At 38.0% G+C, this 6,000-nt stretch overlaps 1 protein-coding gene and 1 pseudogene across 1 annotated transcript in view; one reads left to right on the top strand and one right to left on the bottom strand.

Annotated features, from left to right (window-relative positions):
- Positions 1 to 6,000, bottom strand: part of PCCA (propionyl-CoA carboxylase subunit alpha) — a 427,069-nt gene that overhangs the window by 109,055 nt on the left and 312,014 nt on the right. The window lies entirely within an intron of this gene.
- LOC105978776 lies at positions 34 to 413 on the top strand (annotated as a pseudogene).

Below are 6,000 nucleotides of genomic sequence, written 5' to 3'. Positions count from 1 at the left end.
AAAAAAAAAAAGAAAAAGAAAAACCATTGGGTAATGGTCACATTAAGAAGCAACCGAAGAGCTGTCCCGGGAGGAAACGCACTGGACGAGTTCGCCTGCCGCTCGGAGAAATGGGGGAGCAGCGGAGGTGGAGGAAATGACCGGGCGCGGAAGCTGCAGAGCCAGGTGGAAGCCGTCAAGAACATGAGGACCCAGACTGTGGGGCGGATCCTGGCCCGAGGAGAAAACCTGGACCATCTTCGCAACAAGACAGAGGACCTGGAAGCCACATCCGAGCATTCAAGAAGACATCGCAGGAAGTGGCTCGCAAGTTCTGGGGGAAGCACGGGAAGACGATTGTCATCCTCTGTGTAGTCGTGTTCATCCTCATCCTCTTCAGTGTGCGCTTTGCCACGGGTGCCATCCCTACTTAGGGAGCCCTGTCCCCTTCCCAGCTCAACTGGGCCAATCCCTCCCACCTCCCACCCTCCTCCACGCCATATGCTGCTTGGTGCTGTCCTCTGACTCCTCCCCTGAGGATCCTCTGCACACTGCCTGCCCCAGGGAGCATCTTGGTCCCCCCAGGGGAAAGAGTTGGTCAAAGGTCACGTCACATGGGTCCTCAGCGTGGGTTGGAGACACACAGAGGGCTCAGTGTATAGCTGGGAAACTGATGGCAATAAACTGTAGTTAATAAAGACCTTTCAAAAAAAGGGAAAAAAAGAAGCAACCAAGAAAAGGCTAAACATGACTTTTAAAATAAGAGGACATGGAGAATATGATTCAAGAAATATTACAAAGCAAAATAGAGACCATGAACAATATAAAAACAATTGAAGGAAAGATAAAAAAATTTACAGGCAGAATAATAGAAAGGATAGAGAAAGAAAATTCAAAGAATAAGCAATAATCTCCTTCAGAAAAGCAAAACAAATTAATATAAACCTAAGGATGTGGGAGGATAACATTTTTCAAAATAAAGATTTGAACTTGAGAACTGATGACATTTATAGAACTCTAAGACTAAAGAAAGAATTGTGTGGATGTTAAGCCAGAAGCAAATCATGTACAAGAAAGGAAAATCTCAAGTTAGTCTGATTTCTTAAGAGTAACACTGATACAAGTTGCATCATTCCGTAACTTCCAAACCACTGAGACTTGTGGTCCAGTCAAGTCCACACATAACCGTAACATCAGAGACGGCGCTAGTCCCACCTCAAACCTCAGCATTCGTTACTGCTAGATGGACACTGTAAATGCACAAAATAGCCATGTAGATTTTTTTACTATTGTCATAAATGTGAAATGTTGTCTGAGGGCTAACTATGTATCTATGACCTTTGCTTTGTACTTTGCTTTCCCCAAAACCAAGTTTTTCCTCCACATTCCTTTCACTAAGTGATTTGCCCTAGATTTAATACTTCTTTCCAGTTCCTCCCTTAATGCCGTTTGTTTTTATTAATAGAAATTAATGTCTATGTCTCAATGCATTTTTTAAACCATTTTATTGGGGGCTCGTACAGCTCTTATCACAATCCATACACACAACCATAGTGTCGAGCACATTTGTACAATGTTTTTGTTCTTTTAAAAATATTGTATTGTGTTTCAGGTGAAAATTTACACAGCAGATCAGATTCTCCCCCAACAATCCACGCACAGATTGTCCTGGGACACTGGCTACTACTCCTGCAAGACATTAGCACTCTCCGCGTCCACCCGGCCCGACCTGGTTTCCCCCGTGCTGTCTCCTTGCCTTCCTTGCCTGCACAGCTTCGCTGTTAGGGAAACACTGAGTAGAGCAGACCCTATATTTGACTGTTTAAAGGAACACAATCCTCATGGCGTTGTTTATTTTACAGGCCCAATTTATTATTTAATTGGAAGGTGTCTGGGAGTGGCTTAAGTTCCAAGTTAAAAGAGTTTGTTGGGACAATAGTCTCAGAGGTTCCTCTAGTCTCTATTAGTCCAGTAAATTCAGTTTTATTTCATGCCAATGAATGTCTCTTGAAGAAGTTGACTATCCAAAATCTATTAAATCAATTCCTTGAAAATACAATTTGTGCATATAAATTTTTTTATAAATATCTAGGAATTTTGACATAACTAGAAATGTGTTTATTAATTTTAAAATTAGCACTATATTTATTTCCATTTGTTAACTCCTGAACTGATTCTTTACAAAACAGATATAATGGGGCAATATAGACAGGCCTATAGATAGGCTAAGAAAGAAGATCGTGCCAACTCTGTGAAAACTATAAACCCTCCAAAAGAGATACGGTACTACAACTTTTAATGTAGGGATCTCAGCTCTTTCACTATTACATGTGCATTTAAAACTACTATGTTCTTATTTAATGTACTGACTTTATAAGTTTGAATTAATCAAGGCAGGGCTATGATGGACAGAATTCATGAAATTCATTCATTACAACATCCTCCGTTTTCTAAACACTTTCCCCGAGTTTAATGAAAGAGATGATTTAGTTAAAAATTACACAGAGAATGTGATATTTAAAACAATTCAAAATCATAATTGCTTTCCTATCTCAAGGAAATACTTCCCCACATTTAATAATCTATAACTTTGTACTTCATTCGGGGCATTAACTGCATTAGGGATACAAATAATGCTGATGTGGAACCTTTTCCATGAATTGTTTGGAACATTCAATTTTCCTATCTGCGTAATCATAAGGGAAAAAGAGAGTACACACCCTAAATTAATCTGACATTTGAGAGAGATTACTTACATCCTTTACCCTAGAAAACCAAACAAGTAAAATACTTCCTCAGTTACCTCGTGACACAATGAAAATATTAGAGCTCCGATTGTGACAGCCATCTGCTAAACGTTTTTTTTAATCTTAGCCAACACGCAGAAGTAAAATCCATAAGACAAATAGCATTTTCAAAAATAATAGCAATTTGAGGAATTACCAGCCGTAAGAAGTAGTTTTGTTTCATTATGCAAGTCTATTTTTAATACATGTCTTCTAAAAATGTAGATAAGGAATTGCACTATTTAAAAGAAATTTTAATGGCTATCTTGCTTCCATTTCTGAAAATCATGAAGAATAAAACATTTCAATTCTCCTATAATAAAACAGGTTCCACTCTAGATATGAAAAATCAGATATGTTGTACAAGTTATACTCAATTTTAAGAAAGAAAAACTAGTTTAAGCTCTATTTTTGTCTTCCAGCTCCTTTAATAAGCTGTAATAGAATATCTCAAAAACTATTCAAGTGCACAAAGACCGCAGAAACACCTGCACATTGCTTACTTAACTATTAGGGTATAAAAAATCCTGTTGTTTGTAATCACCGAGACAGTCCCCACTCTTGGTGACCATGAGTACAGCGCAGAGCCACTACGGAGGGTTTCCAGGCCTGTGGCCTTTCAGAAGCGGGTCAGCAGACCAGTCTGCTGAGGCACCTCTGCATGGGTGGGAACCATCAACCTTCTGACTGATGTTCGAGTGCATAACTGTTAGTGCCACTCACGACTCTTGTTTTACTTGAGAAATAAATGTAAGGCAAATAACCTAAAAGTTACAAAACTTTTTTAAGTATACAAAACAATGTGTAAAATTTTTGAAGAGTACACATTTGTGTTTCTTATACCTAACAGCATGGTTTGTAGTTTATGAATGATAAAAATAACAGATAGATCCCAATTTAATTAATGCTATGACATATACATTTTTTTGTTCTGGGGGATATGATATTGTAGTTTATTTGTTTGGTATAGAATTGTTAAACTTTTTTTTTTGCTTTGGAAGTAATTAGAGACAAGATAAGGACCATCTTTAACCCGAGCGTAGTCTTCATTTCCTTCAAGATGTGGCATTTGGCCAGGAGGGTCCAGCCCTGGGAGAAGGGCCTCAGACAGGGCAGACGATCATACAGCAAGAAAAAAAAGAAAAACTTTCAACGAGATGTGATTGCAACAATGGGCTCAAACATAGCCACCTGAGACCCTTGTCCACGCCCATTCCAAAAAAAGGCAATCAATCAATACAGAAGTGATCAAACAGTAACATTAATATCACAGGCTAGCAGCATTTTGCTGATGATAATGCAAAAATGACCGCAGGCATACACTGATAAGGAGTTGTCAGAAGTTTAAGCCGGTGTTTCATTCTGTTGCACACAGGATCGCTTTCATTTGGAACAAAGCAATGGTGCCATCCAGAACCAACTCTAAGACCCGATCTGAGGGTTTACATTACATTACATTACCTTACATTGTATACTTCTGCTTTTGACATTTGGGTTTAAGTAAAATTCTGTGAGGAGCATTGCAAGGTGATTGCTCCGATAAGTTAATTTAAATGTAAAATAGAGGGAGGAGAACATGGGATTGAGTTACGTGAAAAGGGCTTCAGAAAGTTTGTGGAAAATTGTATTATTTTAAAATTCTACTTTTCCACAAAGTTAAAATTAAATGCTTGTTTTCTGAAAAGAAACCATTCTTCTAAGTGTAGTCTTTATCAATACCACCTTAGAAAAATCTTTCACTTCCCTTCCAAATATATATGTAATGATGACAAAAACATCAAGAAGAATTTGATGTAATGGTGGTGAAGATGTGTCAACCTGTCACAAAATATTATATTAAATATGCATGTGTTATAAATGTAATTAAATGTATCTTAGAAGATGTGAATCATTAAAAACAACTTTTAGATACTGATCTCCAACGAGCCAAGTTGACTTACTTTCTGTTTAATTATCGCCTCATTAATTGATCAGTAACAACTTCAATTTCAGTCTTATGGTTTAGAAAAACCCTACATTATTCTGCCTACAGTTTAATTATACTAGTAGTTTCCTTTGGATTGGTGTGATAAGGTCATTCCCTTTAGATAACACTGTAAATTATATCAGATTGGTAGTCATGCCTCTATGAATAATTCTACATAGATGAGTTTAACTATGAAGCCATTGAACCTGCACTTTCATCTCCAACCAAATCATACGGGTTCTGTATGAACACTTTTAAGTGTTCTTGAATGAGCATTCTTTGGACGCTTTCCAAAATCGGTCATGGGCAACAGGGTTGAAATCTTTTGTGTAGCCAATAAGCACAAGTACACATGCATCTGGCATTCTCTGCTTTTGGCCAAGACCCATGTGATATTTGCAATGATATCACTTGTTTCACATTTCTTTCTGAATCTGGCTTGAACTTTTGGCTGTGCCTTATCAATGTCATTTTTGTATTATCTTCAATTAGCATGTGATATTAGTAATACTGTTTGATCATGTCTGCATTGTTCAGCTGCTTTTCTTTGGAATGGATATGGATATAGATCTCTTCCAGTCTGTTGGCCAGTTAGTTGTCTTCCAAATTTCTTGGCATAGATATTGTTGCCACCATGGAATGTTGTTACAGCATTTCAATTGGTCCTCTGCCAGATCATAGAGCATATTTTTCACCAGTGCCATCCATGAAGTTGGAACATCTTTTATTGCCAACAGTTCTTAATCATATGCTATCTCCTGCAACAGCTGTGTGTCAACCAATTATTTTTTTGTATGGTGACAGTATCTCTTCCATTAAAAAAATCATTTTATTAGTGGTTCATATAACTCTTATCACAATCCATACATCCATACATCATGTCAAGCACATTTGTACACTTGTATATCATCATTCTCAAAACATTTGCTTTCTACTTAAGCCCTTGGTATCAGCTCCTCATTTTGTCCCCCCCCTCACTGCTCCTCCCTTGTTTCAGCATCTTCTCTAAGGTTCATTTCACTTTTTTCCTTCATTTTTTCCTATGAGCATCAAGTTCTTCATGTATGATGCTATGGATGTCTTTCCACAGCTCTTCTGTTCTTCAGTCATCAGTGCTCAGCTCATCGCATCTGTGCATGCGATTGGGTCTCTACTTAGACTCAGGTGGGATGTCTGCAAGTCAGACTTTAGCTCTCAAGGACTTACTTCGATCTTCTTCAGCTTCAGCTTGAACTTCTCCATGAGTAATTGATGGTCTGTTCTGCTGTC

Source organism: Echinops telfairi, unplaced genomic scaffold (genome assembly GCF_000313985.2).
Source record: "Echinops telfairi isolate 266 unplaced genomic scaffold, ASM31398v2 ScPeMD7_7467;HRSCAF=8505_0, whole genome shotgun sequence".
Classification (NCBI taxonomy): Eukaryota; Metazoa; Chordata; class Mammalia; order Afrosoricida; family Tenrecidae; genus Echinops; species Echinops telfairi.
Note: the sequence above shows the minus strand (reverse complement) of the source record. Positions and strands in the feature narration are given on the sequence as shown.